Genomic DNA, 23,389 nt, shown 5'->3' with positions numbered 1-23,389 from the left:
TTTCTCAACCTCGGTAGCAGGTTAAGTGTACCTTCTGTTAACACCATGTTTATCTCCCAGTTGCTGTGTGGGTCCATTTTTGGTGAATGAGCTTGTTTTCTATTTATGGGAACAAGGTTTTTTTTTTCTTAGTGTTAGGAAGTAAGTGCTATTCTGAACAAAATGAGAACTCAGAGAAGAAAGATTACCCCGTTCTCTGAGTTGCATTACAAGCAGCCACTCAGCTGCACCCGGTCCTTAAACAAACTGTGTCCTCTTAATGAGCTATTCTTTATGGATAATAAGATGCAGAATGTACTGCAACTATCACTTGTCATTTGTCTAGGAATGTAAAATACAGAAAGTTCCCAACTTAAAAATGGGCTTGACGTAGCAGTTCATTTGTAAGTCACTTGCTTGGAATTTAGAATGCTTCTTCCCTCTGTAGAGACAGCTTCCACATGGTGATTAGTATCCAGTTAGCCCACAGAAGTTATTCAGTCTGTTGCTATACATGAAATTATCCTTATTTCTACTTCCCCTTTGAATAGACCACCTACTGTTTCTTCTGAGTGTGGTCTTTTTCTTTTCTCCTATTCCCTCCTCAGTCCTCTTTCTTTTTTTTTTTTTTTCTGTTTTTCTTCATTTTTCTCTCATTTCTTCTTGTCTCATAATACTTCAGTTCTATTGTGGTAGCTAGATTTAGGGGCTAGTTCAAAATGCTACTTTGCTGTTGGAAAACACATTCTGCAGCCCTCAACAAGAAGCAAAGGTAAGATAGGTATAGCTAACACTTAGTAAGGGCTTACTATGTGCCAGGTAGTCTTTTAAACGCTTATTGTGTATTGTTCACTTACAGCTCACAAGGACCCTATAAGGAAGGTAACATTATTAAACCCATTTTACAGATGAGAAGACTGAAGTACAGAGTGGTTAAGTAATTTGTTCAAGGTCCCACAGTTAGTAAGTGACAGTATTACAATTTAAACAGAGGCAGTCAGATTTCAGCATCCATGCCCTGAAGGAAGGAGTTGGCAAAAATTTTCTGTAAAGGGGCAGATAGTAAATATTTTTAGCTTTGTGGGACATATGGTTTCTGTTGCATCTACTCAGTTCTGCCATTGTAGCACAAAAGCAGCCATAGACAGTGTACAAATTAATAAGTGTGACTGTATTCTAATAAAACTTTATTTTATGGACATTGAAATTTGAATTTCTTATAAATTTCACAGATCATGAAGTATTATTCTTTCTTTAATTTTTTTCTCAACCATTAAAAAACATGAAAGTTATCCTTAACTTGTGGGCCATATGAAAGCAGGCTGTGGGCTGGATTTGGCCCATGAACTGTAGTTTGCTAACTTTTTCTCTAAAGGATAGTAGTGCTTTTTTTGTGTTTGCCAGAACATGAATATAACTGTGTGTCCTTGGAACGATATAAAGCTTTGATTATATCATAGCTAGACATCTCCCTTCCAGCATTGTTTTGGATATTAAAAACAAAAAACAATTCTGTGTTGAACTATGCTTTGGTGATCAAGAGTCAGATTACTGTGAATTGCAATTAGTTTTTTCTAGCATTATGACTTACATAAACTGTAAAGTAATTTACAAGCAACATTATTCATCTTGAATATCACCATCCACTGTTAGAATTTGACCCTCTATGATGTATATATATGGATTGTTTGTAAGAACCATATGTCGGATGTCAGATAAATGAACAGTCTATTTTTTTTCCTTCCTTTTGGTAGCCGCAGTGTAATTTAGACAAGAATGTTGTGAGTCAAAGAGGAGGCTAAGGTTTCAGCTCTGACTCAGCTTTGGTAAAATAAAGTCATTAGGCAGTTTGCTTTGGAGACTTCATCTGCAGAATGAAGATGCTTTTTTATGGTAGCATTGTTAATAGGCATGTGTATACGGGTGTGCCTACTGGTGGCTTTTAAGTAAAGAGAAGAGATGAGAAGAGATGGCCTTGGGTGCTATCAATCCTGATATTAATAAACTGTATAGATTGTCCCATTATCTAGTCACTGCAGAGAAGATTAAGATGTACAAGATCCAGTCCTGCTCTTAAGGAGATTTTGAAATGACAAATGAGCTATACAAAGGAAACTATACAAAGCTATACAATTAGCCCTTTGATTAATTTAGGTTATGACATAATCACAGTGAGTCATGTTTAATCAAATGGCCAAGGAATCAAAGGTGATAGGCCCATTTTGGCTACTTTTGAGAAATGTTACAATCCTTAAGTTATCTTTAAGATTGCCTATTTAGGGTATTTCAGGTTTTGTGTTTAACCAGTAAAGGAGGAGATTGATTAAGCCTCTTTAAAGTATTCAACTATATACATAAATATGTCTAACAGGCCAAAATGTTTAGTGTTATGTTCATTGTGTGTCACATGAAGTGCTGTCATCTTGATCACTTATTCAACAAGTTTTTATGGAGCATATTTTATGTATGAGGGCACAGTCCTGGGAGCTAAGGATAGATAACACTAGGCAACTAAATAAAATGTCTGCTTTCTTGGAACTTACAGTTTAGAGAGGGAGAGACAGTTGATAAATGACATAATTAAAATACACATTAGATATTCATAAGTGCTGTGGAGAAAATAAAACTGCATTAGTAAATAGGACATGCTGGGTTGGTGTGTGGTGGGGAAGAGTGAGGGGTGTGGCAGTCTTTAAATAGGCTGCTAGGGAAGACCTTACTGAGAGGCCTTTAAGCAAAGGCCTGCGATAAGGGCATGAACGCTGCAGATATGTGGGGGTGAGGCAGAGGCTTTGAGGCAGGAGTATGCTTGGGGTGTTTGAGGAACAGCTAGTTTGGTAAAATTGTAGTGTTAAAAGCACATATTTTAGGCAGGTGGGGATTAGATGAATTGGTTTTACCTTTGGCTGAATTGGTTTTAGGCAACTTGATTTAGAACCAAATACAAATAAAGTTCCTTAGGAAATCAAAGGAAAGAGCAGTTGTTTCTGGATTTTGGAGTGTTAGTGCAGTGGAGTCCAGGGATGGCTCCTTAGAGAAGGTGTCTGTGAAAAGATGGTTGGATTCGGATACATACAACTGGAGGAGAAGGGTGTATCCAGGGGAGGCAATGATGTGAGCCTAGGTAGCCTGGCATATTAGTTTTCTTTGGCTGTGTAACAAATCACCCCAAAACTTAGCAACCTAAAATAACATGCATTTATTGACTGACAGTCTGTGTCAGGAATCCAGGGGCTGCAGCCAAGCAGTCAGCAGGGATGGCAGTCATCTGAAGGCTCGACTGGGGCTGGGGAATCCACTGCCAAGATGGCTCACTTTCATGGCTGTTGGCAGGAGGCCTTAGCCCTGGCACTGGCTGTTGGCAGAAAGCTTCACTTCCTGTCTATGTGGACCTCTCTGTAGAGCAGCCTGAGTGTCCTCACAGTGTGGCCGTAAGCTTCTCCCAGAGTGAGTGATCCTAGATTAGGGAGAGTGAGGAGAAGGCCACAGTGCCTTTATGGTCTTGGTCTTAAGGATGCCACACCTTCACGCTCACCTTATTGTACTCATTAGTAGTGAGTTGCTAAGTCTAGTCCTCACTCAGAGGGAGTAGAAGTATGCTGCACTGCTTAAGTGGAGAAATATCAAGGAATTCATGGACATATTTAAAAATGACCATATTTAGGATATTATTTAATTAGAACTTGATAAAGATGAAGATTAATGGTAATATAAGGTAATATAAAGCTCTAAAGGTTGCTTGAAAACCAAGCTACTGACTAAGATTTCAACAAAACAATTCCAAAAAGACACAAAATAGAGAAAAAAGTAATGGAGGGAGGCCTCGTAGCTTAAACAAGGCTTAAGAAACACATTAACCAATCACAGTATTTGGATTATGTTTCTATCCTGATTCAAACAAACTGCCAATAAAAGAAAAAGATAACAATGACGATTTATAGGACAATCATGAACGTGCTAACATTGATTGGAAATTTGATGATATAAATGAATGACTGTTGATTTTGGTAGCTGTGATGATGGCATTGTAGTTATGTTCATAAAGAGGAGAATCATGTTAAAGTATTTACAGATGAAATGATATGATATGTGAGATTTTATTCAGAATAATCCAGTGGGTTGAGGTATAGAGGTAATAAGATTGGTTTGAGGTGGTAATTATTGAAGCTTGATGATGGGTACATAGGGGTTTCTTACAAAATTCTTTTTATATTTTTGAAATTTTCTGTAATAAAGAGTAATAAAAAGATGAAGTTTCTTATGGTCCTGAGTGTGGTCCTGAGTCTTCAAAAACCTAATGCTATGATATCTCCAAGGATGGAAGAACTTCTGGGATATTCCTTGGAAGTATGCCACCTCCTAATTGACAACAGTAACAATAAAACGTAAGCTCCTAACCTTTATTTGTAGTAAAGGAAAAAAAATCCCATTATAAAGCTATGCCGGTAGTTAAACACTTTGGGGAGAGACTTCAAGCTTGTTGCAGTACTGATAGTTATTACTGGGACCTTGTCTGAACTTATTAAAGGATCCAAGGAATTGGTCAGTACTCAAATGGACGATTTCCTTAAACGATCTCTCAGACTGTAAGAGGGCACCTTGCTCAATATTGAACCCCCACCTCAACCCCACCAACTCTCTCCCAGGTTTCTCTCGTATGCTTTCCTGTACTTACCATTGTCATGACACAACACAGTCTTTCATCTCTTTGTCCACAGAGGTACACAGAAAGGCTCCAATCAATGTTTGCTTAATATATATATTTAGAGTTTTGCCTGGAGAAAATAAGCGTTAATAATGTCTAAATCCTTGTCTATGGATTGTTTCACGAATGCTTATATTGCAGGAGGTACCCTTCTCTCTTGGAATAATAGCATTTGCCTTTGTAAAGCCCTGAACATTTTGCAGAGTATTTTCCATTCCTTATGGTATGTGGTCTGCCCAACAAGTCTGTGAGGTAGGTGAAGGTTTTGATCCTGACTCTATTATGTGGAAAAAAAAGGCAGTGAACGAAAGTTGAACAAAAGGAACTCACTCCAAGGTGCTCAGTGCTCAATTCATGACACCTGGGGGATGGGATGAGAACTAAAAATTTGAACCAATCACTGATTTTATCGTGTTATACACATTTATTTAAACTTAAAAAGATGGACGTTAAATTGAAATTATATACAGAAAAGTACAAAAGTCAAAAGTGTACAGTCTAGTGATGATCCCAAAGTGACATCATATTCATGTAAGTGCCATCAACATTAAGTAGAACATTTCCAGCACCACAAAGCCCCTTGTTCTTAGACTCTGCCATCTTCCTCCTCACCAGAGGGAGCTACTCTCTTAACTTCTAATGCCAGAGATCAGTTCTGCCTGTGTTTGAACTGTGTGTAAATAATACGGTGTGTTTTTTTCACTCAGTGTTATGTCTGAGATTCATCTATGCAGTTGTATGACTATAGCTTGCTCATTTATATTATACTACCAATGCATACCACATCATGTGAATATACCACAATTCATTATTTATTCTGCTCTTGATGGATGTTTGGATTTTTTTCAATTTTTGGCTCTTTTTATCCCAGCTTGACTAAGGTATAATTGACAAATAAAAATTGTATGTATTTACAGTATACATGATGTTTTAAAATATGTACACATTGTAAAATGATTACCACAATCAAGCTAATTAACATATCTCTCATCTCACATAGTTACCATTTTTGGTTTGTGGTGAGAATGTTGAAGGTCTACTCTCTTAGCAAATTACCAGTATACAATATACAGTATTATTTACTATAGTTGCCATGCTGTTTGTTAGATCTCTATAACTTACTCATCCCACGTAACTAACATTTTATACCCTTTGACCATTTTTTGGCTTTTAATACTGCTGTATAGTTATGTATATGTGAAAATTCTAGAAGAAAGCCGGGTGTGGTGGCTCACACCTGTAATCCCAGCACTTTTGGAGGTCTAGGCAGCTGGATCATGAGGTCAAGAGATCAAGACCATCCTGGCCAACATGGCGAAACCCCTTCTCTACTAAAAAAAATACAAAAATTAGTGGGGCATGGTGGCACGTGCCTGTAGTCCCAGCCACTCAGGAGGCTGAGGCAGGAGAATCGCTTGAACTCGGGAGGCAGAGGTTGCAGTGAGCTGAGATCACGCCACTGCATTCCAGTCTGGCGACAGAGCAAGACTCCATCTCAGAAAAAAGAAAAAAAAAAAAGAAAAAGAAATTCTAGAAGAAGACCTTTTTGAAATAATCACCAAGCCCAAATGGATATAGCAGTATGGTAGTTTGAGAAGGACTTCCTAATCCATGAGAACCATGTAAAGTTTGATCATATCATTAGCTATTGGTCAGCCCTGTTTTGTTGTTTGAGAAAAACAGACACATGGGGAAAATGGTGAGGTAAGGTAGTGTGTTGAGGAGCTGGAAGTGAGCAGCTCTTAATTTTTTCCTCCTGAGACTGAGTTCAGAAGAAGAGTAGACCATGGCATGGAGGTTGGAGAGACAAGGACAGAGTTGGGTAGGTCGCTGCCTCACACTCCTCTCACACCGCTGGGTCTGGTGGAAACTCAAAGTTTGTATCTAAAAATAGGAGGTGTTGGGATAGAGTTTGCTCCCTAATACAATTGAAAGAAATCAGGATAATGTTTTGGTGCTATGTAATAATGATAGTTAATATGACCAATTATTCTGTGGCAGACACAATTATGAGTACTTTTTGAGTGTTGTCTCATTTAATCTCTTCAAAACCATGTGAGAGGCCTGGCACGGTGGCTCACACCTCTAATCCCAGCACTCTGGGAGGCTGAGGTGGGCAGATCATGAGGTCAGAAGTTCAAGACCAGCTTGGCCAACATGGTGAAACCCCATCTCTACTAAAAATACAAAAATTAGCTGGGCATGGTGGTGAGCGCCTGTAATCCCAGCTGTATCCCAGGAAACCAATTCAAAAAGTCACTGATTGGAATTAGCAAAACTTTACTTAATCATCCTGGTCACCATCCCAGGCCAGTAAGTAGTTCAGCTATGGCATCCCATTCTTTTTTTTTTTTTTTGTCTCAGTTTTTAATAAATGGCATGGGAAGTATTGATATCTTATGTTCATTTCCATTCCATGTCTGCCTTTTGCACGAAATTATTATTATTATTATTATTTTATTATTATACTTTAAGTTTTAGGGTACATGTGCACAATGTGCAGGTTTGTTACATATGTATCCATGTGCCATGTTGGTGTGCTGCACCCATTAACTCGTCATTTAGCATTAGGTGTATCTCCTAATGCTGTCCCTCCCCCCCTCCCCCCACCCCACAACAGTCCCCGGAGTGTGATGTTCCCCTTCCTGTGTCCATGAGTTCTCATTGTTCAATTCCCACCTATGAGTGAGAACATGCGGTGTTTGGTTTTTTGTCCTTGCAAGAAGATTCAACACTGCAAGGTCAAGAACATAAGACACAGAAAATTAAATATGGTCTGATCAATGAAAACCCTTATGACATCCAGAGATATACAAGAAGTGGGTCCCATCATTCGCTACAAGTACCATAAAGAATGGGATGCCTAGTTTGGCTGGATATGAACTAGGCATCCCATTCTTCATGGTACTTGTAGCGAATGATGGGACCCACTTCTTGTATATCTCTGGATGTCATAAGGGTTTTCATTGATCAGACCATATTTAATTTTCTGTGTCTTATGTTCTTGACCTTGCAGTGTTGAATCTTCTTGCTCCTTGCACTTAGAATGGCTGTGATAGACATAAGGCATGTTAACAAAGAAAAGGGCGACAGCAAAGCCCAGGCAGCCAGCCTCTTGGGAAAATTACTGAAACTGGTACTATAAATCCAGTTTATGGGCTTGAAATTTTCTAGTACTCAAGAGTATTCAATTAAATATTGATATGAACCTTGACACAAGTTTGGCTCAAGTGCTGGTAGAAAGCAAACAGGGACATTCAAACTTTAATTATTTTTCACTTAGAGGTCATACAGTTCTAGAGTAGTGTGAGTAATGGAGTTAGCTCTCACCAAAACACAGAAGAAATATTTAATCAATATTAGTATCTTTGAATAGGATTTATCCTGGGCACTTGCTAGTTATTATTTGTCCGGGCCTGATGGCTCAACACCTGTCATCACAGCACTTTGGGAGGCTGAGGCAGGCGGATCACCCGAGATCAGGAGTGCAAGAACAGCCTGGCCAACATGGTGAAACCCCATCTCTACTAAAAATAGAAAAATTAGTAGGGCGTGGTGGTGCCCACCTGTAATCCCAGCTACTCAGGAGGCAGAGGCAGGGGAATCTCTTGAACCCGGGAGGTGGAGGTTGCAGTGGGCTGAGATTGCGCCACTGCGCTCCAGCATGGGCAACAGAGTGAGACTCCATTTCAAAAGAAAAAAAAAAAACGTTATTATTTGAGCATAATGAAAAAGAGAACAAAAATTAGGGACAACTTTCCCTTCTAACTTTCCAGAATTTTCAACCAGTACAAACCATAAAGTTTTATAACTGCAAGTGTCTGAATGCCTGGCCCACAGTCACTCAGCAGGGCTGCAGCAGAGTCGTGACTTGAACCCAGGCTTCCTGACCTTTTGTTCCATGTTCTCCTTGCATCGTTTACATGTCATTTTCTGACTCCGGTTAACAAAATAATGGAAAAATACTTTGCACAGTATTTTTGAAGCCCCACATTCAAATAAAAGGCATAAAGGAGTGAAAAATTGTAGTTATTTTATGAATTCTCAAGTAAACCACTGTTGTTTGACCAGAAATTGTTTATTTTCAAAACAATAAAGATTCACTTAAAACATATTCTGTTTCATGAAGGAAATGTGACAACCTATTCATTATAGTCAGTTACCAATATAGAGAGCTGTTCCCAAATCTTTAGAAGTAGCTGGACTGTCTACTGTAGACACAGAATTTATTTTTTTAAAAACTCTCTTTTAAGGGCTTTTTTGACATGGGCATGACTTTGATTGCTTTCAGAGCACTGCCTTTTGTTTCTTTGCCTGATGTTGGTGTTTTGCCAAGTGCTGGTATTTGGAGATTTGATGGACAGCATTCGAAGTGAGGCATCATTCTTCCTTAATTCGTTCAAAGCCTCTTTATGCAGCAGCTAATCCTTCCTAATTATATTTCTAGGAAGGATGTTCTTAACTCAGACAGGAAGATGACAGACATTTTGAGATTAGGATGCACTTCACTCTGAGAAAAGAAATTTGAAAGGAAACACTCTCCAATTCCCATTCCTTACTCCCTGGGCACAAACAACCATTTTCCCCTGCCCCATTTGTGAAGCTCTTTTCTCTCCCTCTCCATTCGTCTTTCATTCCTGTGGCTCCTATTTATCTCCTGGCTTAATGAAGCTATTTTGAAGGAGTTAAAAAAATTCAGAAAAAAACCATTTCCGTGTAATGAGACAGGCATTTCACACCTTAATTGCTTTAACATCTTGAAAGGTGACCTGTGAGTCTAAACAGTTGGAAAATTTAGTGTGCATATTTGAAATACTTTACATAAAGTTGAAACACTTCACAGTCTCCTTGATTAATTTCTTTGTTGCCATGCTGCTTTTTATTAATTCAATTTAGTGACTTTTATGTGAAAGTAAATATGTAAGTCAGTGGCATTATGTTTATTAGATTATTTTCCTTTAATATTTTAAGCAGACTAAATGCGGCTTCTGTCAAATGAGTCTTTAATAAATAAATTGTTGTCTGTGAAGTCTTAGTGGCTTTGAATGGTCTTATGAAGTGTGATCTTACCACCTTATGAAATAATTTTGTGTTTCTTAGTTTTTTTTAGTGAGGTTGAACATTTTCCACATTTTTATAAGTCCTTCATATTTTTTATGTGGATAATTAACATCTTCACACCCTTTTCTGTTACATGTGCTTATAATTTTCTTTAATTTTAATTTCTAAGAGCTCTTTTCATATTAAATATTGTTTTTATCAAATATTTAAGAATTCTCCAAGGAAAGGTACTTTTATGCAAAAAATATTATTAGTACTCTGATTTTTTTTATCCTCAAATTTGGAAGAAACATCTTAAATTGGATTGTAAAAAATCCCCCCTTGTCCATGAGGACAAGAATACAATCTGTTACTCATTGACCGGGTAATTTATTTCAGAATTCTTTAGTCTTCTGAGAGAGACTTACACAGACATAAATTGTAATACACCACTGAACCGTCTATAACTTTCCAAGTTCTCTGTGCATGTCTAACTGGTTGCGTTATCTCTGGTTCACTATAGTGAAGATAGAATCTCAGTCCTCCTGGCCCCCAGAACACAGATTTTCAATAGTTGATTCATTCATTCCATCAGCAGATATTTACTGAGTGCCATCCACATACCAACTACTGTTCTAGGTACTCCAATTGGAGGGATCAGGCTAGTGTGTCTGAAAAATAGTGAATAACATAGCATAATACCTAATAAGCTGCTAAACTATGTGGTACCTAGTATAAATTCTAATGGTGAGTAAGGAAGGGGGAGATTGGCAGGGGCTGGAGGACTGGACTAAAGGAACATAGACCAGAGTTGGAAGGACTTGGAAAAGTGAAGGAGGGTCTGGCCTTTAAATAAATAACAGGTGGATGATAGGGTGGGAATGATTCATCTGTTGGGGAATTGATCTCTTTGCGGGGATTGAAGAGTAGCAGGAAATGAGATTGGGTGGGCAGGTCCAATTATGGAAAGCCTTGACAGTCAGACGGAGGAGCTCTGTGTGGGGCTCCAAGGAATACAAAGATGGCTCTGATAGTCACTGAAGAAGTGTCAGGTTCACCCTGGAAAGCCAGGTCAGGTGGGGTGCTAAGAGAGTGTGAGGGAAGGCCTGGGAGGCTGGCTGCTGGGCAGATTAGAGAGAGGGAGGCGTAGAGGAGCTGGCCCTGTAGAGTGTCTGTCTTGCACAGGGACTTGAGAGGAGAGGGATCTAATTCCCTTTAAAACAGGATTCAGACTGCCAGTCAAGAAAACAATTCCTTTGGTTTCAGGTTAAGGAATTATGTGTAGTCTAATGTTGATCTATCTCTCTATCTATGTTAAATGGAATGATATGTAATCTTATCCTCTTTAGGAACAGGAAAGTAGGGGATGTCGTTGAAGGCTTCCTGTTCCTTATTCCACTCTATCCCTAGACTCAAATTCATCAACCCATAATCAAAACCAGATTTGATTTCCTTCTGTGTTGATCAGACTAACACATCATGCTCTGTAGAATAATCAAGGTCTTTTTTCCTGTTTCAAATGTTCACGAGTTTTCTACCTTTATCTTTGTTGGCTTTACAGCTTTGCCATAACTACTTTTTGTTATCTCTACCCCTATTGATATCAACCTCCGTGTATCTTCTCTGTGTTTTTCTTGCTACACTAGGAGTGATCCACTCACCTATATTCCTCCTTCTTTAGGTGACAGAAGTCCTACATCTTTGATTATCCTGTATTGGTGAACTGGAAAGGAACCTTGGGTAATCACACACAGATGTATAACAGGTTGTTAGGCTCTAAATGTCTTCATAGCTGGACTGCATTCTCATTAGTTATTATTTAAAATAATGTAAAATAAGTAACAGTATGACACAAAAATTGCATGTTTATTTGATACTATTAATAAATAAAGCAGTTTTTGTTTCAGACTTATATTCGTTTAATTTAGCTATTAATGTCTAAAGTTGCTAGGAAAGTTTTTGTGATTTGCTTTGTGAAGTAGTGTAGTAACATGCTGCTTGATAAAAATAATAGTAATTGCCTTTCACAGAATCAGAAATGCTTTTCATACCTAGTGGGGAAATGCTATGCTTCTTTTAAAAAACTTACATATCCGTATCAGCTTAATGTTCAGATTAATTTAGGATGTTCATAAAAAACAAGTATTTGATCAAGCTCAGCTTTATGTTCAAATAATTTAGGATGTTCATGAAAAACAAGGATTTGATCAAGCTCCATTAGGAAGTCTTTGACAAGAAACCAAAAGAAATGATTGGGACTTTCAATTTCACATACATTTATTGAATATTTACTGTGTGCCAGGCACTGTGCTAGCAGCCAAACTAAATATTCTTTAGTTTCAATGAATAATTGATAACTGGAATGTTTCTTCCATATTTCTAGTATAAGTGGGTTTTTTTTTTCATTTTTAGTAGAGAGCTATATTTTTATATGACAAAACATGTCATACTGTCCCCTCTGTTGATATTAAGTCAAATATTTTATCTGTTCAGTCAAAGCCCAGTTCTGGTGTTAATGGGCCTGGATTCAATTAATTAAAGGATTAACTTACTGTATCATTACCTTTGTGCACCAGGCACCCTTCTGAATTGCAGACAGCATGTAGGAAGATCTAACTAAACTTTAACCTTACAAGTACAAACCACTTCTAGGTGTTCTCAGGTGTGAACAATCAGATGCAAGCGGGAAAGAGATCAGAAACACTGACAATAATAGTGCATGAAAAAATAGCTCCTATGGAGTTTTAGAAGAAAGGGTTGAGCTGACTATGGTGGGGGAAAAAAGGGACTCTTTTTTTTTTTAATGTGTGTGATGTTCTGTAGAAACAGCAATCTGAAAGCTAACTGGCTGCAGCTGGATGGACTTTCTTTTGTACGGAGACGCTGCCTCTAGTGTTTAAGAAAAAATGCACACTAGAAAATAGTGCAACATTATGGTGCCATCTGTCTTGAAAATGAATTATTTTTTATTGTCTGCTTTATAGTAGTTCCCAGACAACGAAAAAACTTCAACTAGCTTTGGTGCTATTTTGCATATGGACAATTTCAGCAGGCAGAAGCCTTTTAAGTTGTATTTCAAAGGGCCTCAGGAGTTATCGATGTGATATGATGAGACTGTTTGCCATAAGCCTCTCAAGAGGCCACGGCCCTAACCCCCTTCCCGGCTCCCTGGGGGACAGGAGAGCAGATGGAGTTGTCTTTGCACCATTCACCTTCCTAATTGGGTTTGTGACTGGCTGTTAGGGCATCTTTCTCTCAGATAGCATTTTCTTCTTTAATTCAAAGTTTCACTTTCTCCTTAGCAGTGTTCTGGATTGTTGTTGAGGGAATGATGGTGTGGATACGCAAATCTGCAGAGTTAGAAGAAAGAGACAAGACTTGAAGGATTGTTGTTCTAAAAAAAATAAAAAAAGGCTAAAATGCATTTATTTCTCAGACTTCTTTAGAAGAAGTTCAAATGAAAAAGAATACTGAAAACATTTTGAGAACCCATGAAAACACTTGTCGGTATTAATATAATTAAGGTATTTAAGTTTAAATGTTTAAAGCTGATCTTTGAGGCGTTTTAGCTGGGCATCGACTTAAAATTTTGTAGTATGAATGTATATCAACTATTTATAAACTAGCTGAAGGCAGTTAAGCTATTAATGTTTGGATTTTAAAATCTATAAGGATCAGAAAATGGGTTTTGTATTCTGTATCATCTAGAATGATGACGGGCCTGGAAGCATAGGACAGAGCTGGCACATTTTCAAAGGAATTCTTCCCTGGTCTGGATACTATAATGAACACAACTGCATTTTGGTGGATTTATTATATACAGTACACAACATGTATAACCATTTGGAAGTCGGGTTTGCTTTCTGGTTAGAGGTGCACTGGTTATAGCTGATTATGTATAGGGTTTGAAATAGCATCTGGTTAAAAATTTGGGGGGCTGACATTTCCTCTGAGACTGGTGAAAATGAATAAACAGGCAATATGGAAATATCCATGCCAATCAATTAGTAAAAGGGTTTAAATAAAAAAATGGACGCAATTTGAACATTTACGATTATGCCAGTGGGCAGCAGGTGGCAAGCTTTGCTTTTCAATGTTCTTCGGTTTTATTTTTATACCACAGAATGCCAAAATTTGAAGAGGGTGGTTTGAGTCCACTGGAATATGTCATTTCTTGGCAGTGCAACCTCGAACCACCTTCTTTGCTCATTGTGCATAATTGCCTTTCTTTGGATGCCGTAGCCAACCCTTGGTTCCCCTTGTTGCCGATGGATAGGAATTAATTCATATGAGCAATGCTCTATTCTCTTGTGATTTTAGCAACACGTTGCTAATGGAGAAAATAAATTAGAAACAAATGAGTTTCTTAAAGCAGTCCTTGTGTGATTTATAAGAGATTTTCCTGTGTAGTTTTACTTAATTCTAAATGACACATATATTGCTTTTAATTAAAAAAATTATAACTGACTATATACCTTGATATGGAGATGAGAAGTAAGCAAAACTGCATAGAGTTCCATGAAAGTGTTTTGAAAAATTAGAGAGGAAAAACACATTTTGAGACCAGAATGGAAGACCATTATCTTTCCATAGGCTAAACTGTGTAGTCAGGATTTGAATTTTAAATCCTGAAAAGAGACCAAGCCTGAAATGGGAGTGATGGTGAGGTGGACACCAAATTATTTTAGAGTCTACTGAATTTGTTCATACTTTCTAGATAAAAAATTCTTTTTGGGTTGTTTTATGCATTGTGAGAAATTTGGAAGAATGAAGAAGAATAAAAAAGCCTATCAATCACTGTAAACATTTAATAGTCTACAAATATTTAACACCTGCTGTGTACTCAGTTTTTTCTAGGCCTTTTGTTAGAATTGAGTTCACGTGGGGTATAATTCTGTGTTCATGACTTAACATTCTCAACCCCATTTCAGTTCAGCATTTTTTCTTTTTAGAAAAGAGATCGTTCATAATGATTATAGTTTACCACACACATATTTTAAAGGATAGTAATAAAAAAAACCCAAACTGTTGTACCCACCACCTAGCTGAAGAAATAAAAACACTGTCATTATCTTAGAGGCTCTTATGTGGTCCTTCTTAATTCCTTTATCCCTTTTTCCCAGAAAATAATTTATATCAGTTGTTTCCTGCTTTTCTGTATAGTGTTACCACATTTTTAGGGATATCTGGATACTGTGCTGTTTAGTTTTTGACTTTTAAACAAATGTCATATTGTTTGTATTCTTCTGAGACTTGCTTTTCTTGCTCAAGGTGTTTTTGACGTTCGTCTGTAACAGTGGCTCTCAAATTGGAGCATGAATCAGAATCGCCGGTGGAGGGCTTGCTAAATAAATACGGCTTGTTGGGCCCCACCTCAGAGTTTCCGATTTGATGGGTCTGGGGAGGGGTGGAGAATCTGGGTGGCTGACAAACTCGCAGGTGATGCCAATGCTGAATGCTGCTGGATGGGTCCGCACTTTGAGAACCACTGATTAAAGCTGGGGAATCTTTTACTTTTTGTAGTATCCCATTATGTCAGTATACCACAATTTATCATTTCTACTGATAATGAACACTGGATTGTTTTTAGTGTTATGCTGTTACAACAGTGTCGTGATGAACTTTTTTTTTCATTTTTTGAGACAGTCTCACTCTGTCACCCAGGCTGGAGTGTAGCGGGGCAATCTTGGCTCACTGCAACTCCCGCCTCCTAGGTTCAAGCTATTCTCCTGCCTTAGCCTCCCAAGTAGCTGGGATTACAGGTGTGCGCCACCACGTCTGGCTAAGTTTTGTATTTTTAGTAGAGACGGGATTTCACCATGTTGCCCAGTCTGGTCTTGAACTCCTGACCTCCGTTGGTCCACCCACCTTGTCCTCCCAAAATGCTGGGATTACAGGCATGAGACACTGTGCCCAGCCTCGTGATGAACATTTTTCTACAAATCTTCTGTTGCATACTTTAAAAAGTTTTTTTAGAATGTAATAGAAAAGGCCGGGCACGGTGGCTCACACCTGTAATCCCAGCACTTTGGGAGGCCGAGGCGGGTGGATCATGAGGTCAGGAGATCGAGACCATCCTGGTTAACATGGTGGAACCCCGTCTCCACTAAAAATACAAAAAATTAGCCAGGCGAGGTGGTGGGCGCTTGTAGTCCCAGCTACTTGGGAGGCTGAGGCAGGAGAATGGCGTGAACCCCAGGGGGCAGAGCCTGTAGTGAGCCGAGATCGCGCCACTGCACTCCAGCCTGGGCGGCAGCGAGACTCCATTTCCAAAAAAAAAAAAAAAGAATGTAATAGAAAAATATCAAAATGCTTCCCTCATATTAAGGGTAAGTGTTGTTTCATGAAACTTTTGCTTTTGGAACACACACTGCTATATAAAATGCTTTTCTTACAGTGAACTCTTCTCAAAAAAATGCTTAAAAGCCTCTTGTCCAGAGTAGTTACATTGATCATGCTTTCTTTATAAAATGAGATCCATTTCTATCTCATTGCTATATTTTTATAGATTTTCTTCTAAAAGCTTTTCTTTCACATTTCCTGTAATGTACCTGGAAATGATTTTTGAGTGTGTGATTTTTTTTCCATATGGCTAACTTATTGTCTTAGCACTATTTATTGACTAATTTTCCCCCGTCCCTCTCATAAAAAAAAAAACTACAAAAAATTACCATATCATATTTGTTTCATTCAAGTTTCTAAATGTGTAAGTCTGTTTCTCCATCCTCTATCCTACTGTGTTGGTCTTTTGAGTATCCTTAAATCAGTGCCATGCTACTGAAAGTGCTGTAATTGTGTAGTAAGTCTTGGAAGGTATAATAATCGTCTGTGTCTCTTGTGCTGGGTTCTGGCTGATTTCTTCTAGTTTACTTATCCACAGTTTAGTTCTGTTATACCCACTGTCATCTTTTCAAGTGTTATTTTTTAATCTCTGAAAGTTGTATTTGACTCTTTTTTCAGATTTCCTTAGTGTATGTTGTCTTATTATTTTGTCATATTTTTGATATCTTTCTACATATTAAATATACATTGTCTATCTTATAGTTTCAATCTTAATAATCTGCAGTTGTTACTGGACTGATTTGGCACTTTTATTTTTCCTCTGATTCTGGCTTGTTTCCTTGTTTATTTTGTGATTTCTGATTGTGAGTATTCATTGGAATTTTATATTTCTAGAATTCCTGAAGATATATAGTTTTATTTATTTTTTTGAGAAAGGGCCTCACTCTGTCGCTCAGATTATAGAGTGCCATGGCATGATCATGGCTCACTGCAGCCTTGACCTGCTGGGCCTAAGCAGTTCTCCCACCTTAGCCACCCAAGTAACTGGAGCTACAGGTGTGTGCCACCATACCCAGCTAATTTTTAAAATTTTTTGTAGAGATGAGGTGTCATTATGTTGCCTAGGTTGGTCTTGAACCCCTGAACTCAAGCAGTCCCCCTGCCTTGGCCTCCCAAGGTGCTGGGCTTATAGGGCATGAGCCACCGCGCCTGGCCAATATCCTGTTTTAAGGAGGGTTCCTACAGAGGAGAGCACTTGTGTCTGCTTTTAACAAGTCTCCTAGTGGGATACTACCCATTCAGGTCGCTTTTAATTAAATGTTGGGGTTATTATTGTTTTGATCACCCAGATACTTTTTAATTTGAATGCCAAACCAACATGAGGGTGAACTTGTGGTTAGGAATTCTCACCTGAGATTTATGCTGTTGCTTGTCTTCGTGTTTACCCAAAGCCCAAACTAAGACAGATGCAACTCCTCCTGTTCTCTCAGCGGTACAGTGTTTGGTTTTTTGGTTTCCCCTGCAGAAAGTTTTAACATGAGGGTTTCTGATCTAATCTTTTACCTTATACAGCACCAAGCTTTGTCTCCGTGCCCCATGAAGCGTGTTAAAACCTGTAATCTAGGCATCCAGAAATGGCAGATGCCCCTCCAGGGAAAATTCCTGTTCTGGAGCCAACTCATTTCCCTGGATTCATGCTCTCTGGTCATTCCTGGCCTCTGAAGATTTCTCTTACTTTCTTGCCATCTCAGCCATATTTTATATTTTGTCCAGCAATCTTAGTTGTTTTATCCTGGCAAATTTTCTCTGGACATCTAATCTTCTGTTTTGCCAGAAGTAGAGATCCTAGTTAATTTATTTTAAAGAGTTTGAGTTCTGAGAAGTAGAAAATATTTGGAGGCTAGACCATAAAGTTTCCTGTGCTGCAAGGAACCCATAGCACTGTTGAATAACTATACGCTTGAGTCTTTGGAAAGATTCAGGTGTTCTTTTCCTTGTCATTTATGACATGAGAAGTCTTAGGAAAACTGTCTTTTTTTTTGCCAGAGCCTCATCTAACCAGTGGCCCGTGAGCCTGGGAGATGTGTAGGATCCTCTGGGGCTGCTTCTCCCATCCCTGCCTCTGGGCGCCTGCCTCTGGGCACCTGCCTGGGACATCTCTGCTCAGGGCTCTGCCTCCAGTTCCCGCCCTTTGTCTTTTTGTCCCCAGCCTAGTTGTGAAATCTCATCTCCTGATTCTTCATTTTGCTCAGTAGTTTCATTTGGGCAGTCTCTAGCTCTCACAAACATGTACTCGAAGAGTACTGATTAGTGTGTTCAGAGGTTAAATTGGCCTTTGTGTGTTATAATCCCACTCTTCTCTTTGAGGGTTTGATGAGAGAAAATTGAAGTTCTGTTCCTTATCATTCTGGGAAGAGTAAATGGATAGTAATTTAGGGGTAGGAAAGGGGCAAATGCATAGCTGTGGCTTTTACTTCAGTAGCATCTGACAGGAGAAAAAAAAAAACCAAAACCCGTAATTGTTCTTACAAAGGAGAGTTGTTGGAGAGAGAAACCCCACCTATATATATTTTTTAAGCTGTAAATACTCCTGAATGAATTTTGGTAGCTTTGGTAGCTATAAGGGGAAACAGTATTGTATCCATTTTGAGTGTGCTTCTTACCTCTTATACTACATTTATCATCTTTAATTCTGCTTTAGACTCATCCCTTGCAGTGGCCACCTGTAACTTGGCAGCCTGCGGCGCATTGCCAAATATATCGAGACACCAAGTAAAATATCTTTTGTAACCAAAATTAAAATCAACTATATTTTTGGCTGACCAGTTCTAATCCCAGACTTGTCTAAATCATTGAGAAATTATATGTTGTGTTTGTGGGGGGCCATAATAATATAATCATAGTCAATTAAATAAATTGAGGGGGTGAATGAAATTAAACATTTTTTTTACCCTGTATTTCTTTTTCAGGAATCTGAGTTGGAATTTGATAACCATCAGTTTATTATAACAGGGTCAGTACTGGAGTGATAATGGGTTCGGAAAGGCAGGTTCTGGGCAAGGGAAAGCTGATAATGGTTGCTTACAGTTGAGGTTTTAGATGACGAAGCTTGGTTTTGCGTGTGATTTAGATTGGGACTGCACCAAAATGAGGAAGGAGAGTAGGTGTAAAATCTCGGGAGTGCAGGGGAGGAATCAAGGAGCGGCCAGAAAAGAGAGATCGAATGGGACAGGTTTTGGAATCTGGGAGTGGTTGGGGAAGGCTAGGTAGAGTAGGGCACGGAGGCCCTTAGAGATTTCATTCCTTGGCATGGAAGAAAAATGAGCAAGGGTTACTTGAAGGGTAAGCAGTGGGTTTGAGATCCTGGGTCCTGATTATAGGAGGCAGTAATCAGTAGTTAGTGAGATCCTAAAAGCAGGAGGGAGCTGCTCAGAGAGAATTCACAGGGCATCCAACCATGAGTGTAGACCCAGATGCTTGGAGCAGTGGGTATCAGAAACTCAAGCTCCTGAGAGCGCTGTCTGCCAACACACATGACGATTAGAAGACCCTTCCTTGTGGTTAAGGAGCTCACAGGTCAGTGGAAGACATACTTGCATTCTGTGCATATGTGTACATACATAGAATAATATTTCTTTGTAATAAAGGTAATGAGAGGAGCTTTGCAGCAGGTGATCTGGGAGTTCCAAGAAGAGGGATGTACCTTTTCCTACTCCACGGAACCTAAACTCATTTCAAAGCCCTCGGTAAACACGTTCATCTACTGCCTGCTCAACCACATAGGTCACTGCTCTCCAATCCACGTCTCACGTCTCTTCCCTCTTCATGCTCCTTTTCTCCTCCACACTTTGTGTTCCTGCCTGTGAAATCCTCCCTTGAATGGTAATGTCAGGTATTTTGCATGCATGATTTGTAACAGAGGAGACATTCAAATGATTGAACTATTTACTGGACAGCACAGGCATAGAGCAGTTGGAACAGAGCCGGCTGCAGTGCTGGGTCACCTGCTTTTCTGGAGGTTATTTCCTTAGTGCTTGTGCTGTGTGGCGGGGAGGTCTGAGGGAGGTTTGGTGGGATGGTAGTGACACCTGGGGGACTCAGGATAGCAGCTCTTTACCATTTGCTATGGAAGAAGTTTGACAATTTTACAATGGTCACACTGTGCTGGTACCTACCAGCTTACTGTCAGACTGCCTCACAACTACCCCACCGTTAATACCTTCCTTTTATAGATCTGGAAAATTAGTTTTAGGAAAGTCAAGTAACCTGCCAAAATGACAGCTAGTAAGTGAGAATTAGACTTTGAATCCAAGCCTGTCTGACCTTAAAGAATGATTAGGAGGTCTTTACCACCATACCACATGGCCCATCGAGTAGAGTCTTATGTTGCTCACTATCTTGTCTTTTTTTTTTTTCTAGCTAGATGGCTATCTAAATATACAGACTGTGTCTTTTCTTTTTCTTTTCTTTTCTTCTTTTTTGAGATGGAGTCTCACTGTGTTGCCCAGGCTGGAGTGCAGTGGCACAATCTTGGCTCACTGCAACTTCCGCCTCTTGAGTTCAAGTGATTCTCCTGCCTCAGCCTCCAAAGTAGCTGGGACTACAGGTGCCCGCCACCATGCCCGGCTAATTTTTGTATTTTAGTAGAGATGAAGTTTCACCATATTGGCCAGGCTGTTCTCGAACTCCTGACCTTGTGATCCACCTGCCTCGGCATCCCAAAGTGCTGGGATTATAGGCGTGAGCCACAGCACCTGGCCCAGACTGTGTCTTTTCTGTATTCCCAGTGCCTAATCTGGAATGGAGCACATGATAAATCGCATTCATTCCTTTATTTATTCTGCAAACTCTTAGTGAACACCTGCTATGTGTCAACCTTTGTATTAGGGCATAAACAGATAAATAAGGCAGGATAGTCACCCTTAAAGAACCCATAGTTTACTGGAAGTCTCAGTCTCTCCCTCTGTCGCTCTCTTGCTCACACACGTGTATAATTATAATGATAACGATATGTACCAGATGCATCTAGTTGCATTTATTTGAAGAGGTGAGGTAGCTGAGAGTGATATGGTATGTGTATCCTTTACAGGATACTACCAAACTGTTTGCTATAGTGACTATACCATTTTGTTTTCTTACCAGCAGTGTATGAAAGTTTTAGTTGCTCCACATCCTCATCAGCACTTGATATTGTCAGTTTTTTCTTTGTGCCATTGTAATAGGTGTATAGTCGTAGCTCACTGTGGTTTTAATGTGAATTTTTCTAGTGATCAATCTTTTCACATGCTTTTGAGTATCTTTGCATATGCATACTTGCCATCCATAGATTTTCTTTGGTGAAATGGACCTTTAGCCCATGTTTTTAATTGGGCTATTTATTTTCTTATTTATTGATATGACTGACTTTTAACAGAACTTTCTTTTCAGGAATTTGTTAATTAGGTTTCAAGTACATTTGATATAAACAGTTTATAAAATGCTCCAAACAACATGCTCTAGGAGTGGTTGCCAGGGAAAACTAAAATGGACTTTGATCCCGACTGGGGCAAGAGTGATGAGGATGAGGTTTTTTGTGTGCTTTTCCTAAGTGTGGTTTTGAAACAGGAGGACAGAGCAAAGGGAGAGAAATAGGAGCCAAAAAGCTCAGGAGGGACTTTGATCTTCAGTCTAAAAGGGAAAACAGGGATTCTTTTGGTTGCCAGTGGAAGCTGGAAGGATTAGACATGCCAAAGGGATGGTTTACTCTGATGAGAAAAGCAATTGGACAACAACAACAAAAAACACTGCAAGGCCCAATGCCTATCCTTTTCAGCCCAAAATTGGATGAGGCCAGACCAATGGGAGGTTTCTATCACTGAAGATGAGGTCACATTGTTTTGTCATCCAGACTGCAGATACTTTTAGGAAAGGTAAGAATGCCTTGATCTATGCCTAGATATTTACAGTAGGCTGCAATTGTTGACATTTATGTTGTTACGCTAATAAATTGTTTTTTTTTTTTTTAATTTGGCTGATTATGTAAAAACTATTCTGGGAAGGAGTCTATATAAAGCTAAAACACTCCCTGCCTCCCGTCTCCTGACTTGCAGGCTCTGTGTCATTGGGAAAAAAAACAGCCAGGCCTATGGTTTAAGGCCTTCTGGGCATCTGACTACCTGCACCCCAGCACTGTCTACACAGTTTGTGTACATGAGTGTTTTTATGGGGAATGGTTACAGAGCTCTTCTCAGCCTCAGAGAGGCCTATAATCCCCAAACGGCTGTGAACTGCTGTTCTAGAGGGTGAACTTGGCGAATTCACTACAGTGATGGCACGGCAAATGTTCTGTGTCCCAGCTTGAAAAGATTATGGCAGGAAGTCCTGCGTCAGATGAAATTAGGTATACATTAAAGTAGTGGGATTGAGCCCAGAGCCTTTTCGACTCTTGTATATAGCAGCTTTGATTCTCCTCCTGACATAATGAGTCTATAATAATTGGCCAAGAATTTTTTTTTTACTTATTAAAAGAACCACCTCAGATAATATGTTCCTGATTAACTATAATTATAAAAAATCCTATATTATTGTGTTTAATAAAAATCAAAATTTATAGGCTGGGTCTAATATGTGCATCTTGCCATGCTATATATTGGAGAAGACAGTAGAGTGTAAGCTATGATCTTTTTGAGAAGACAGGAGCCACATGTGCAGACCATGAAGTCCAGAGGAGAGTGGTGGAGGGAGAGAGTGTTTCAGGCTAGAATGGCCGGTTTTAGCTGTGGATGGAAAGGTAGTATTTGATGGACCAAGAGGAGAGGAAATCTGTAAGCAATTGCTCAGAGGAGGAGGAAGCAGAAGAAGGAATTTGGCTGATCATGTTTTACATGAAGTATTCCTATTAGGGGAGTAGCCATAAGTGAGGTTGAGAATGCAACACAGGTGAAATAACATTTTGGGAAATTTATCTGGTGGTGGAGGACCAGGCGGTGGAGGACCAGGCACAGAGAAGGGAAGAGACTAAAATGAGAGATGGTGTTTAAATAGTTAATGCAATCACATAGCCATGAAGAGGGAGGGCTTAAGCACAAAGGAAGGGATAGCTAGGAGAGCCCTTGTAGAGGGTGGAGAAGGCAGGCTGTGCCCTATTCAAGGAAAGGGAGGCAGTGGGTCAGGTGATTCCACTGACTCTTAGACTCTATATCCACAGTGTAGATTTCTGTTTGTTTTTTTTCTTCAAAAGGCTTTAAAAATGTTCAAAAGGAAAGCATTTAGACCTCTTATGAAATAGAGTTGTTAAAGGAAAAAGTATTTTTTTTTAAATTATACTTTAAGTTCTGGGATACGTGTGCAGAAACAGGCAGGTTTGTTACATAGGTATACACATGCCATGGTGGTTTGCTGCAC

The 23,389-nt window shown here is 39.2% G+C and overlaps 1 protein-coding gene across 1 annotated transcript in view; it reads left to right on the top strand.

Moving 5' to 3' along the window:
* Positions 1-23,389, top strand: part of LTBP1 (latent transforming growth factor beta binding protein 1) — a 440,637-nt gene that overhangs the window by 74,134 nt on the left and 343,114 nt on the right. The window lies entirely within an intron of this gene.

Source organism: Nomascus leucogenys, chromosome 19 (assembly GCF_006542625.1).
Source record: "Nomascus leucogenys isolate Asia chromosome 19, Asia_NLE_v1, whole genome shotgun sequence".
Classification (NCBI taxonomy): Eukaryota; Metazoa; Chordata; class Mammalia; order Primates; family Hylobatidae; genus Nomascus; species Nomascus leucogenys.
This window is presented reverse-complemented; position numbering and strand designations above follow the sequence as displayed.